Source organism: Notolepis coatsorum (assembly GCF_963971535.1).
Source record: "Notolepis coatsorum genome assembly, chromosome: 13".
Classification (NCBI taxonomy): domain Eukaryota; kingdom Metazoa; phylum Chordata; class Actinopteri; order Aulopiformes; family Paralepididae; genus Notolepis; species Notolepis coatsorum.
In genome coordinates, this window is record NC_140177.1 from 103,468,384 (window position 1) to 103,483,873 (window position 15,490).

The 15,490-nt window shown below is 46.1% G+C and overlaps 1 pseudogene across 1 annotated transcript in view; it reads right to left on the bottom strand.

The window, feature by feature from the left end:
• Positions 1-13,629, bottom strand: part of LOC311239448 (ATP-dependent DNA helicase PIF1-like) — a 33,926-nt pseudogene extending 20,297 nt beyond the window's left edge. Inside the window, exons 1-2 of the transcript in view lie at positions 13,518-13,629; positions 2,544-2,648 (exon numbers count right to left, since the gene is read on the bottom strand). The product of the transcript in view is annotated as an ATP-dependent DNA helicase PIF1-like (transcript). The remainder of the gene's footprint in view (positions 1-2,543; positions 2,649-13,517) is intronic.
• Between the last annotated feature and the right edge of the window lie 1,861 nt (positions 13,630-15,490).

The following is a 15,490-nucleotide window of genomic DNA, read 5'->3' on the forward strand; positions in this document are numbered from 1 at the left end:
TAGCAACCGGGAGCGATGGCTAGCGTTACCACCAGCCGGGGACCGGCGTTAGCAACCGGGAGCGATGGCTAGCGTTACCACCAGCCGGGGACCGCCGTTAGCAACCGGGAGCGATGGCTAGCTAGTTAGCACCAGCCGGGGACCGGTGTTAGCAACCGGGAGCGATGGCTAGCTAGTTAGCACCAGCCGGGGACCGGTGTTAGCAACCGGGAGCGATGGCTAGGTGCCAACTAGCTAGCCATCGCTCCCGAGAGCTAACGCCGGTCCACGGCTGGTGCCATCGCTCCCGAGAGCTAACGCCGGTCCCCGGCTGGTGCTAACTAGCTAGCCATCGCTCCCGGTTGCTAACGCCGGTCCCCGAGATGCAAGGTTGTGTGACATTACTACTGTACCTGAGGAACCTCCATGCAGCACACATTCTCCGCCTCGGTTGGCATCCTTTCACAATTTCCACACGTACACCTAGTAGATTGAGTTGAGGGTGAAGGAAATCAATCTATCAATGATCAAAATGGCTACAATACAGTACTGCTCAATACCAACACAACTGCTATAGGATGCTAGGCTGGAGACCAGGAAAATACTTTCGTCTTGTTTACATCAGGGTCCCCCATTTTCAATTCATTATTACAATTGACATACAGTGAATGCATGTTCCCAAATAACTTTTCTTTATAATTGCGGGGGGACATTAGGTCAAATGTGCAGTACTACCAAAGGTCTGGTCGCACGTACAGAACTGTTGCATATAACGGTATGCTGCTCTTTATAAAGTAACGTTATAGCAAACTATTGAAGCAAGCTACTGAAGCTAGTCATTACAATACAGTACTGCTCAATACCAACACAACTGCTATAGGATGCTAGGATGGAGACCAGGAAAATACTTTCGTCTTGTTTACATCAGGGTCCCCCATTTTCAATTCATTATTACAATTGACATACAGTGGATGCATGTTCCCAAATAACTTTTCTTTATAATTGCGGGGGGACATTAGGTCAAATGTGCAGTACTACCAAAGGTCTGGTCGCACGTACAGAACTGTTGCATATAACGGTATGCTGCTCTTTATAAAGTAACGTTATAGCAAACTATTGAAGCAAGCTACTGAAGCTAGTCATTACAATACAGTACTGCTCAATACCAACACAACTGCTATAGGATGCTAGGATGGAGACCAGGAAAATACTTTCGTCTTGTTTACATCAGGGTCCCCCATTTTCAATTAATTATTACAATTGACATACAGTGGATGCATGTTCCCAAATAACTTTTCTTTATAATTGCGGGGGGACATTAGGTCAAATGTGCAGTACTACCAAAGGTCTGGTCGCACGTACAGAACTGTTGCATATAACGGTATGCTGCTCTTTATAAAGTAACGTTATAGCAAACTATTGAAGCAAGCTAGTCATAATTAAAAACTGCTCAATACAAACACAACTAGTCAGAGGTAAACAAGGTAACGTTACTTATAGCAAGCTATCGAAGCAAGCTGGTCAGAAGTAAGTACTAACGTTACTCGCTCTTTTCGGCAAGCCATTATACTAACGTTACAACATAAACGTACCACTCGGAAACGATTTGCAAGCCTCGCTGTTGCAACTCAACTTCTTCTTCCGAAACATAGTCTGGGTCGCTCTCTGGATCCCAAATATACGGTACAGCCATGTTGTATTAGTAGTATAAAGTGTTCACCTGGAAGGAAGGACGGGGAGATGGGCGGAGCTATTTGGTGGGTGGCTGTCACTCAAAGCATTCTGCTAGTATGGGTGGAGCCAAGCCAATAACAGCTTGAAATCTTGAGGCAGAAAAATGCTGGTTTTGAGTACTTGATTAGAAATATAAAACAATGATTATTTTTGGAATAAACCTTACAGATGTGTTACATAGACTCACAGGAATTGTGTAAAGTTGCCCAAATATTGCTAGGAATAGCACTACATAGCCCCTTTAAGCTAAAGATGACCTCGTTGTCATGACCAGTTATTTTGCTCCCCAGGTGACTCTGTCAACAAGCAGGATAATTAGAATAGCACAATGTAAATGATCTTTTGGTAAAAAAAGGCCTTGCAAGGAATGTTTGTGTAGTTATTTTTCTTCTAGTATGGCTGCCTGTAGAAATTGCTTGCAACCATTTTCAAAAGAAAAGGCCTAATTTACATGTAGTGGTAGAGTAGGTAAACGCTGACAAAGCACAACATCGCTGTTCCACTGTGAATTAAGACCGTAATAAAAGACACCAAATAATTTTGTTTACATGTCAACATACAAGCAACCATCGTCTCTTCAGTTGCGGTGTACAAAAACATGGTTGTTATGTTACAGGCAGCCATGTTGGAAGACAGGACTCTATTGGCAGCATGTACCTTCCACAAGACTTCTGTGGCTGTAAAAGGTTTAGTTTATAATTGTAATGTTTATAAAAGAGATGTGCCTTTTATGGGACGATCGGTTAAGACCACTCTAACCAGCTTCTTTTTCCCCAAATACATTCTGAATGGTAAAATTCATTTCCAGATTGTAGCGCACACGCACGTACCTAGGCTCCCACTTTGAGTTGCAACAGTCTGCTGACAGGGCTTTGAGCATCTAGTCTTTACCAGAGCAGGGTCACTGTCCACCGCCTCAAATACACGCACAGACCCTGGGGGAGAGAGCAGGTCATACAACATGGCAACAAGACGGCACGCTGTGACCAAAACTGTCCTGAAGAAGTCATGACTCCACTAATAGTCATTGGATTGGATTGTGTCGACTAATTAGTCGATTTAATCAAGAAATCTGTAATATTGCATTTTCCACGTGGCATTTCTTAGGAGGACCTCTTCACCTGGGGAAAAGAAACTCATTCAGTATGAAAAAAGGCATTAAAAATGTATTCAACCAATAAATCGTAGTCGACATTACAAGAGAGTAGTCGACTAATCTACAGAGAGCAGCAATACCAAACATTTTCAAAGATATTAGAATTTACTATATTTGGTCATCATTTAAGACGGAACAAATTGGATAAGTTATCAGTGGAGTATAATGAGGATTTATTTCTATTTTTGGTGGGTGGGGCTACACGTTTGTTTACGTGTGGATTACAGAGTGGACCTTTAACACATTGGACGCCAGACCCGACATATTTCGGGTTAACTCGCCGAACGTTGGGCGTTTTATTCGATATTTACATTCATAATTCATCCATTCAGCCTGATGTTATCATTGGGAATGAGTCTGAGATCGCAAACGTCCAATACCGCCGCCTAACGCCTTGCGGCCGCTATTGCACTCCATTTGAAACGATGTGGCTTGTTGTCTGGGCCGAGCTGCGGTGTGCGGGCGGGGTCTAAATACTCTGGCAAGACAAGCGGATGCATTGACGAGGGTCAGGCCCCCTCTTGTTCATGTTCAATGCTGGATTACGTTGGAAACACGATCGCGATCAGTATTTGGAATGGTGATCAGATAATTGGATTATTCTTTTCACAGTACATCATAGACAAGGTAAGGACTATATGTTCTTAATCAATCAATCTTGCGTTGATCCGATAATTCTTTCCCCGCGATCGAAGCATGTGTCTGTAATGTACTGTGTAGCGTATTCTGTTGGTGGCGATCGAAGCATAGAAAAACAAACCCCCCCCCCCCCACCCTTTCATGCATGCATGATGAAGCATAATACAGATAATCTAGTGTTGATTTCAGATTGATTATTGATCCAGGCAAGGAATGGCACGCTTTATAATGAAATGCAGTAAAACGCTGTTTGGCGGCGTTTCCTGGGATTACACAGAATCACTCTAAAACTATACTCATATTCACCACGGTACTATAAAACGGAAATGTATGGATGAAAAAATTCTGTTTCTTGCATCTTGACCAGAAGAAACTCAATGTTATTAGATCCAAAGCTATAATATTTAATATAGTTTTAGCACTGCAAACACCGGCATTTATCCCCATTGAATAAAGCGCTGGCACACACGGCCATACGCCCACAGCGACCTCTGGCGCTGAACCTGTTAACAAAGAAACGGGCAACAGGAACATCAAACACCTGCCTGATTGCGCTCGTTAACACATTGACCGCCAGCAGCAGGGGGCGCTGATACCCCATTCATCGCCAGGTCTTTATTCAATGGATATAGATTTGGCCGGGCATTTGCGAGTGCTTAAAATATATCTTATATTATATCTATGGGTTTAATAACGCCGTCGAGTCTCAGTGAGTTGCTTCTAGTCAACATGCCAGAGACAGTTTTTTCATCCGTACATTTCCGTTGTATACCGTTTTGAATAGAGTATGGTTTGGGTGTTTCAGTAATTCCAGGAAAAAGACAAGAAAAAGGCATTTTACTGTAATCCAGTCATCACGTTGTAATTTTTCGGCTGATTATCTAATCATCCTGAAATCAATGCTAGATCATCATTATTATGTCTCCTCGTCCATACATGAAATTACCGTCGTAGCAGGGCGCTCGCCCCCCCCCCCTCCCCACCGCAGCCAACGGTAAACAGCCATACACGGTCCACACAGATAGCTGTGATCGGGGTCGAAATAAATGTCAGATCAACGATCAAATTTATATATAATGTTCTTACCTTGTATCTGATGTAATGCAAAAGAGATAATCCAAATATCTGATCGCAATTCCAAATAATGCTCATGGAGGTCTGTACCACACTACCGACCGTTTCACAATGACGGGCGGGCAGAGTTACTGTTCAATGCCATCGTTGTATAGAACTGACTCGCCTGAGTATTTAAACCCCGCCCGCCCGGCTCAGATCGGCTCCTAAAACACAACAGCCCATTTTCAATGAGATTCAATAGCTCCGCCTGGCAGTAGAGGGCGGTGTTGACCGTCTGCCAGCTCAGACAGGCTCTGAAGGGGATACCAGAGGCTGCTGCTATGAATTATGAATAGATATAGCGAATAAACGAAATAATGATCCCAAAAACGAGTTAACGCATGGCGGCCAATAACGAGTTACGGTAACTCGTTTTTGGCGCAGAAACGGTTAACAGAGTCACACTGCTTCCACCCAAAAACAACCCTGCAGGGCCCTGATGGAAAAAGCCTTGTATACACTGGCGTAACTCTCTCTCAATGTGTGCGGGGGACAGATTTGGGGGCGTGGCGAGTGACGGCGATGGGGGGGGGGTTAGGGGGGGGGGGCCGACCAGGGGTGCAATACCGCATTTTCCCAAGCGGTGGCGCCATTTCTCCATGTAAACGACACACTGAGTGAATGAATGAATGAAAACGTTAGGTTATGACTATAACCAAGTTCTGTTAGTTAGGGCGATGCTTGGCTTCGCCTTCTGCACTATCTCGCGTACGTGCACGCGTACTGAATAAACCACAAATGTACCTCTAATACCAGTATTAGTCTGACCACACCCCTCATCAGCTTACCTTCATAAGCAGGTGTGTGGTCACCTGCTCTCCTCCTTCCCAAGCTTTCACCACAAGGTGAGGTCAAGGGCTGCAGCGGCCGTCCGAAGCCAAGCATCGCCCTAACTAACAGAACTTGGTTATAGTCATAACCTAACGTTCTGTATCGTTAGGGCTCAGCTTGGCTTCGCCTTCTGCACAAGGGAGGCCAAGCGGAGCCACTTGGCTGACAAATACACCCCGCTGACAGCCCCCCAAAACCATCAGAACAGGGAGGGCCGAGCCCCCCCGACCCCCCCTAATGGAGGGTAGCCCCCCTATTAGAGGCTTCACGGGAAGGCGACGGACCCGACCGTGCGAAGAGGCACTCAAGCAACTCAACGCACAGGGTGAGCAGACCGTGGCTTGACCCACGACTACACACACGCACAACCCGCATGCCACCCGGGAACGAACGGAGGAACAACCTCGTTACTGCCCCCAGAATCACGGGGTCAAGGGCAAACCCAACCCCGTGGCAAGGCCGTAGCAGCGGAGCACGAAGGAAGACCCAGACCCACCAAAAGGACTGGACTCCCTGGAATGGGGGCCCGGAGAAGTCCATGATGCCAGCATCAAGACCCCACCAGGTGGGCACGTAGTGCCCCGCCCCCCACATCGCCAGCGTATTCGGACAAAGGCCCCCAGTTACTGCACCTGGTATTCCCAGGCGGAACCAACCAGGCCAGTAAGCCGAGCGGGCCCCGTCCCCCCAATAGTACACCGCCTGGCACACTGACCCTGCAGAATAGGCAGTCAGCATGGCCGTAAGCACACAAAAAAGGTTAACCAACGGAAGCAGGCAGCGCACCGGGGAAAAACCAGGCAACAGGCTGTTAACCCTAGCCTGGAGACTGCGGACGAGACAGGCGCCAGAGGGGACAGCTGAACACAGCCGCCCCGGCGGAAGGAGCGTAAGCTGGCGGTGTTGCATGACCAAGCCTCCATTTAACAACCCCCACCCAGAGGGGTCGAGGCAGAGAAGGCTGACACGATTGGCAGACGTCATGAACGTGCAGGGGCACCCTCAACCGGTGAACCCGGGAGTTGACACTGCTCCAACACACCAGGGAACCAACCACCTCGGTGTTACCCAATGCGGTGGTTGTTCCTATAACCCCTCAAGAAAAAACTCCAAAACACACCTGCGGGTATACACCGGCTATACCGCAGTACAAGTGTTTCAGTTTCCAAAAAGGGTTAACCCAGGCCTACGGGTCGCAAACATCACTTCGGACCGGGCCTGGCGGTACGGGAAGCACAGGGTCACCAGAGGAGGTCAAAAAACCACCCCCACAGGCCCCTCTTCGCCATGCGTGAGAGAGGAGCGAAAAACAATGGAGAACCAGCCCCTAAGCACACCGTACCTGGTATTCCCCGGCGGTCTCCCAACCAAGTACTAACCAGGACCAACCTGTGTAGCGGCCGAGATCCGACGAGATCGAGCGCGTACAGAATGGCATGGCTGTAAGCCATGACGACAGTGCTGAGTAAAAACATACCCAACCAGGGTCTCCATAGCGCTTAACCCTGTGACACCCAGATCGACCTGGCATTTTTCCCCCTGAAAAAAGCCCAAGTCCCTCAGGGTACCAGAACAGCAGATCTGCATCCCCGGCGGACAACGGGTTCAACTGATCTGGACCAGCGTGACCAGAACCAGTCCCGTGCCCTAACCACGCCGACATGCCCCAGGAAAAGGGCAGATATGCGTGTTGATCTTAACATGAAAAGAAGGCGCCACCCAGACGTCGGGACGAACCGCGCCTGGTGGCCCACCCCAAGGGCGTGAGACCCCACTACATATGTTCAGATCCATCCCGTCATCATCCCCCAGACATGAACGAGGATCCGTCGACAACCCACCCAGGTCATGGGATGTGGTCGCCGGAAGAGGAAAAACCCCCATCTCAGTTGCTTTATAAAAACGCTGTTTCAACCACAAGCAACTAAGGCGTGCCAGTCAATCGCCTGTTTACAGCGAGCTAGCACTATACGTGCGTCGGGACACACCCCCATCAATGAACAGGCTATTTAGACCTGCCATTGAATCCCCAAGGCGCCCAGGGGAACGACAAGAGGGGTGTGACACTCCCTAACTCCAACACTTCTGGAATAGAAAGAAGGAAGCATCAACAGTATGTATCCCAGTCTACACAGCCGGGGTAAAAAATGTTCACATTTTTACATCCCACCACCCTCCCATAGGAAAGAGACGGGGATCCCCAGAGAGACTTCCCACGCGAGCTGTACAGATTGAAAAGAATATATTGCACCTTGAGCCATGTAAAAAACTGGTTTTAGGGCCTCCGGGGAAGAGGCACCGAACCCATACACACTCAATAAACGAATTGAATCGAATATACATACAATAGAAAAGGACCCTTCTAGAGGGTCCACTCACTTTGACAATCTGAGGAGGAAGGCTCTGTACTCTGATGGAGGCTTCCTCACATGGATCACATGGAAGAAGGAGTCCGAACTCACAGAAGGCCTGAGTAGGCGCTTGGTGAGGAGGAGCCCTGACCACCCCCCCTGAAAACAGATCCATCACATGGACCTGAACAGCACACGGAAGTCCTACCAACAGAGACGCGCACGGTGACGTACTCTATGGCGGGGGAATTCCTGCGGTGCACACGCCCAATATACCAGGCCGTGGGACCAGGAACTCCCTCCCCCCCCCCCCCCCCCCCCCCCCCGTAACGTGCCGAACCGCCACGTGACGGGAACCTTGAAGGACAGGGGGTGTACCCCTGACCGACAGAACAATGGGGAGAGGAAAGGTTACCAGTTCACCCCTTTACGACCCCACACCCATGATACGACGTAACGACAAAAAGAGAATATGACACAGTCATAGTCAGCTCTATGAAGCGTTTCACAGCTCCACACAGCGCACGAGCTAACCTGCTATCTGATTTTTACTAAGGAAAAACACAGAATAGAGAGGGCTCTAAGAACCCCGGTCCAACATACACATGTGCTTCTGTGGCCAGTACAACCCAGTTGTAGGTCACATGACACACACAACCCATCATCATCACAATGAGAGAATACATCATTCTTGATTAGTATCGACCACAGGCCTTGCTAAGCACACGACAGCAACCAAACCAATTTCCCTTTAGGAAATAAGTTTCTCCAGCAGATTTAGCACAACCTCAGCAATCAAGCTGAGAGTTACATCGTATCCCTACCACACAAAAGACACAATTAATGCACAACATGTCTGATAGGAGGTGATAAAGTCCCCAGGGAACCGGGGGGGGAAAAACACAATCCTCCTATTTCACCCTCAATACGGCCAGTTAAAACAGGAAAACCTGTTAATGTGTGAACTCACTGTCCATTGTCATTACAGTCTGAGAAAGAACATTCTTTTACTCACTCGTCACCAAGCATAGCTTCATAGGTTAGTTGCCTTAGTAGTGAGTACACGGTACACATAAACACCATGATGTTTCTCACACAACAACCAGATCAATACATCACGACCTGCACGGAGAAGCTACTGCCAGTGACAAAAACAGCTCACACACAACCCGCAACGTATCTCAAATGCATTGCAACAACACACGTTTTGGGAAAAAACACCGTCATTCACAATACATTTAGCAAGGTAAAACCAGAAGACGTGTTATGAGGGTCTGGCCAACCCCGTACCTGCCCGGAACGCAGATCAGCGAAGTGCAGTCACAAGCGTCCCGTGTTGTTCGATCCGGGCAGCGTCGCCGCTCCACCAGTCGCTACAGTCCTCTTTGTTGACGCAATCCCCGTCTAGGCTCGGGCAGGGTTGACGAACATCCCCTGTCAAGGATGACGTCGTGGTCAAAAGTGTAAAACATGTTAAAAATCAAAGCACGTTCAACAGAATAGCATCAAGCTAACGGCTGCTCCAGCCGTTCGGGTGCTATCGCTTCCGCTCGCGAGACGCCGATCTACGACGCACGCGATCAGGAGCGAGCTCCCGGCGGCGCGCGAGAAGCCAAGCCACCCCGCGCCAGGCCACCGACCGGCTAACCGTAAGCTATGAACATGTAAACAATGACATAACACTCACCCAGACAGGCCGCCGTTCTGAACCCTCCTCACTTTTTAAGAGAAAAAGGAAAAACAAGACGTCAACACCGCTTCACAACGGTGACAATAACACGTCCGGCGGAATCAGCACAGTACCAACTGGCCTGTATAGCTGACTTTGAACATGAATCTGCCGCTATCGCACATTACATGCACATATCCCCTCGTGAAGGAATACTCTCATTTGGATATGAAAGATGGGGTCTTAACACGGTGACAGAGAGAATCCACTCGTCCAGAACACACAGGGATCACCAGTGTCAATGGTCGCGGCCCACTAGTTAAAACTATAATGGTCGCCAGACCAAGGCCTTCTGTCGCCTAGACGGCTAAACAAAGGACCCTAGCCTGGGGCCGGTTTCCATAAACTTTGTCTAGTAGCCCCCATAGCACTAACAGACAAGTGGAGCCCGCCAGCAAACACTACTCACCCAACCTGGAACGCACCGCTCCTCACAACAGCGGCATGTCCGACAGTTCAGCTGTGGCCTGACAGGTTTCACCCCAACAAACACAGCAAGGAACTGCAGTTGAGAAGCATGCAGCGGCGTGCTCCCAATACGAAAACCGGTGGAGGGTTTGTAGAATGATCATCATCTTCTAGACACTCCAGTACGAAGACAATATCGCCGTATTTTCTCGAAAATAGTGAGAGAGAAAATAAAGATATGATGTCAACGTATCCTTGTTTCCCAAGCTGTTCCTAATCCAATTTCTTCCATCATGGTGTCAAGTGTGGGGATCTACCGAGGCACCTCTTCCTTGTGGTGAAAGCGAGAAGGAGGAGAGCAGGTGACCACACACCTGCTTATGAAGGTAAGCTGATGAGGGGTGTGGTCAGACTAATACTGGTATTAGAGGTACATTTGTGGTTTATTCAGTACGCGTGCACGTACGCGAGATAGTGCAGAAGGCGAAGCCAAGCTGAGCCCTAACGATACAGAACTTTATTTAACAGATTGCAGAATGGGTACAATACAGTACGGCTCAATACATACAATTGTTAAGGGGATGCAGACCTGAGAAAGACGTTTGTCTTGTTTCCATCAGGATCCCCCATTTTCAATTCATATAGACATTTATGAAATACACAACATACATGACATTTATGGCATAGGGACATATAGGTATTTAGTACTGATACACTGGGGCGACAGTGGCTCGGGAGGTAGAGCAGTCGTCTGGCAATCCGGAGGTTCCCGGTTCGATTCCCGCTCCTCCCGAGCAGCGTGTTGATGTGTCCTTGAGCAAGACACTTAACCCCTAATTGCTCCCGATGAGCAGGTTGGCACCTTGCATGGTTGCCTCCGCCGTTGGTGTGTGAATGTGTGAGTGAATGGGTAAAAATGTGAGTAACAAATTGTAAAGCGCTTTGGATAAAAGCGCTATATAAAAAAGCAGCCATTTACCATTTACCATTACATTTGTGACATAAACGTTTTAAGCGCCTTTGAGGTGCTTTGGTACCATGAGGTAAGCATAGTCATAGTACCCTTGAATGAGTGCTCCTGCCAGAGTCTTCAGGGTATTCTTGTTTACCAGAGAGGAGATCCGGTACAAGAATCTAGTTCGTTGGTTGACTTTTTTTGAGCTCATACAGAAACAAGTATTGTTGTGACAAATAATAAACAAATTTGAAAGGTTTATGGTGAAAGAACATTTATTATATGGTGCTTCAATTAGCAATTATGAACACAGTAATACAAGATATGCATGATAAAAAAAAATACATGCTAGGTTCCTGAGAAACACTACTATACAATATACAATTTTAGCTCTTAATGTATCTATCACCTTTATCTATCACCAATCACTTTTAATCAAATTTAATTACAGGTACAAAACATTAACATAAATCACTCTTATGCACTGGTACATAAGTTATATAACAAACCTGTTTCTATGTAGACTACTATACAATTTTAACTTTGTCATTATTATACTTAATGTATCTAAACTATATTATACAAGAGCCACAACTGTTCTTTCCTTAAAGTGACTTTATATACCTCATTCCTTTAAAGTGACTTCTCCATTATTTAAATTGACATTTTCACATTTAAACTCATCCAATGCTTCCAAAGACATGTTGTCTCCGATCATGGGCAGAGATGAATTCCTCACAGAGTTCTCTAATGTCAAAGGCATCAACTCTTTCTTGATGTATATGACAAACTGCCACACTGTTCAACCTTTTCTGCTTCATGGAGTTGCGAAGCCAGGTCTTCAACCTCCGGAGTCCGCTGAAACTCCTCTCAGCTTCAGCAGAGGATGAGGGAACAACCAGCAACAGCCTCACAAGGACCTCCACCTGATCAAAAAGACCTCTGACTTCAGGCAACATGCCTCTCAGGATGTCTGCAGCTTCTGTGCTTGATGCATAGGTGTTAGTTGCTTTGAACATGGCTAGCTGAACATCCAGCATCCTCCTGTTCATCTCTGGATACTTGTCCACAATGTCATCACTTTCTCCCCTAATAAGCACACCCTCCAACTTCTGAAGCACTTCAAAGCTTCTTTGATTAAACCGCTCTCGGAATTTCTGAATTTCTGAATTTCTGTCATTCAGTGGTGGGGATAGTGCACGCTGCAGCTGTGCATCTACGTTTACAGGCACTGTCTGTGTGCTTTCAGAAGCCGTATTTGCATCCTCCTGCAGAATAAACAAACCCAAAAAGAGAGAAACCATTAGAACACGGGTATAGGTTTACTAACTTTATTTATTTGAACCATGGGGACAGCGTACATTAATAAGACATTAATGCACCAGTGTTCCATTCCCATTATTGATTGATTGATTGGAAATTGTATTAACAGATTGCAGAATGGGTACAATACAGTACGGCTCAATACACACAATTGTTAAGGGGATGCAGACCAGAGAAAGAATTTAGTCTTGTTTACATCAGGGTCCCCCATTTTCAATTCATCATTATTAGTCAGGATGATTACAATGGGGTTGTATCCTACCCAACCCCCCCCCCCCCCCACCTCCAATGTACAGCCCCACCCCACCTACCCAACCTCCTCCAATGCACAGTTTCTATGTCAAATGTATACTCTTTTTCTGGATTTTTTTAGTATCACAAACAGTACTGTATTTGAAAATCTGGTATGTCATAAATGTATAGATGTAGCAGTACTGTCTATCTGTATGTCGTGTGTGTCATATGATGAATTGAAAATGGGGGACCCTGATGGAAACAAGACGAAAGTCTTTCTCAGGTCTGCATCCTCTTAACAATTTATGTATTGAGCTGTACTGTACTGTACCCATTCTGCAATCTGTTAATAAACTTTTCAATCAATCAATCAATCATGGACTTATGAACCACGATTATTTTCAAGAGAAACAAACAGGCAAATAGCTATAGCTATATAGTCAATCTGGACAAATACATTAGGCCTATATTAAAAAAAGAAAATCTGCTAAAATGCTGTTACTTGCCTTCCTGTTTCGTGGTGGTGTCGTCACTGCTGCTGGTTTAGCTCCGGGCGACAGCGTAGCAAAACTTAGTTTGCTTTGAAGAAGTAGCTTTCTCCTCTTGGGCGACGGTGCCATCTCGTTGTTGCATGCACGCGGGTAGGAGTCGGACATAGCACTGAATGTCTTATCTTATCTCTCTTTATACCGTATGTGATGACGTATTTTAACACACACCTCGGCTGAGGGGACGACCCGAGCTATTATTATGCAAAGACGAGTACTTTAGCGAGTGGGTACTTGGCCCGTGCAAATGCGACCCCCATCTACTACTCTTTGCATACAGGTAGTCAGACGGGGGGGGGACATTAACTGCATTCTGAAAAAATGGGGGGGACCCATTCCCAAGTCCCCCGTGCCAAATACGCCCCTGCTTGTATAAGACCACTGAAACTACCTCTGATGAGCACGTGTCACCTTTCTCCGAGGCAGAGACATGCACACATGCACCTCCTGCTGTAAGGATGAACAAGAAGTGCTGGCACAAGAAACAAACAACAACAACAAAATAAATTCACACCTGGCAGCTGTTTGAGTTTGTTCTCATTCGTGAGCTCCACGTCGTCCTTGTGTGTGCACAGCCTGGTCGCTAGGATACCGTTCCTCTCAATCTTGTGATAGGCACTCTTCATCAGCTTAGCGCAGGGGTCAGCAACCTTTTTGACATGGAGTGCCTGTTTGAAATATAGTTGTAACTAGTGTGCCTCAACAATATTCCATGCATCGTAATTTCTTTTTCTCATAATCAGGTATTTTTACATTATTATTGTTATTGTTATTATTAACAATATTATTATGATGGTTGTATCAACCCTAAATCTGAGTTGGGGGGGTTGGGGGGGAATGCAATGCAGACAAACAGCTGCATACAGTGCAACCATTTCACTCACATTTGCCCATTCATTTTTGGACACATCACACACCATCGGTGTGTGTACTGTACGTGTGCTGTCATAGCTCCACCTACAGGCCTAATGGAGAACACCAGGTGAACACCAGGATGTGAATGGAGGGTGTATATCATGTAAATAAGTTTTGATTGATCGCAAGACTACACTGTAAAAAAATAAATAATAATAAGTTACCAGAACTTAAAAATATTGAGTTCAGTTACTGTGCATTAAGGTTTTCAGTTTTCAATCCATAATAAGTTAACAGAAAAATAAGTACACAACCACATTATTTCAACCTAATAAAACTATGTTTATTGTCATTGTTTTAAGAACACAAGTTGACTTGGTAATACTCACATTTTGAGTAAAAAAATTTGCTTTTTACATGTGCAATGTTCAATGAAATAGAAAAATAAATAATAAAATTAGTTGATTAATCCCACTGGTCACAATGGTGACCGTAATAATGTTTTTGTTATAAGGCTCTGCAAATGTTACTGAATGAGCAATGTATTTCCAGCTAAATTGAAATAATAAACAAATAAAGGGTCTCAATTAAATATGTGGTAGTAAAAAGAACCTGTGGGAGGATTTCAACAAGATAAATGCGACAACAGTGAAAAATATTTCACTATAATATTTTTAAAAAAAAAGTATAATATTTTTTTTATTTTTTTTTATGCTGCCCCTGTGCCTATGAAAATGCCTCCCCCCTGGCTTAGCGGTTACTTCCTCTGTGACTCTGTAATAGGATTGGTTTGCGACAGACAAAGACGGGATATTGATATTTCTATGTTAGAAAACCTGTCCTGCCGGGTTTGGGATCAAGTAAAAAAAATAAATAAAAAATGAAACATAAAATAAAAGAATTGCTGTTAACTCATTCAGTGCCAGCTATTAGAAGGGGCCTGTCGTAGCAATGCCACGCTTTAAGAGATAGGAGTGCGTCACCTTGTTTGTAGAGCTATATTCTATATTATAGCTATGGATACAATACCATTTGACATCAACTATCTAACGTTCAGTACGTGAATTTTTTTTTCCATCCATACGTTCCCGTGTTATACCGTGGTGAATATAAGTATGGTTTTAGAGTAGTCTGGGGTAATTCCCGAAAGGCTGCGTTATAGCCTCATACGTGAATCCTACTCAACTCTTCCTCTCCTTCCCTCCCTCAGATATCCACGTCTCTGAGCGGATCTCGGCCTGTCTGTCCGACATCTCCGCCTGGATGACGACCAACCACCTCAAACTGAACCTAAGCAAAACAGAATTGCTCCACCTGCCGGCCAAATCCTCCCCCCTGACCGACCTCTCCATCACAGTCAAGAATGCAGCTGTGACCGCGTCCCCGACCGCCAAGAACCTTGGTGTTGTCCTCGACGACCAGTTGAACTTCTCTGCTCACATCGCAGCGACAACCAGAACCTGCAGATTCCTCCTGAGCAACGTCAGAAGGATACGCCCCTTCCTGACAAAAGAAGCCACCCAACTCCTCGTCCAATCAACAGTCATCTCCCGCCTCGACTACTGCAACGCACTGCTAGCTGGCCTCCCGGCCACTGCCACCAAGCCTCTTCAACTCATTCAAAACGCAGCG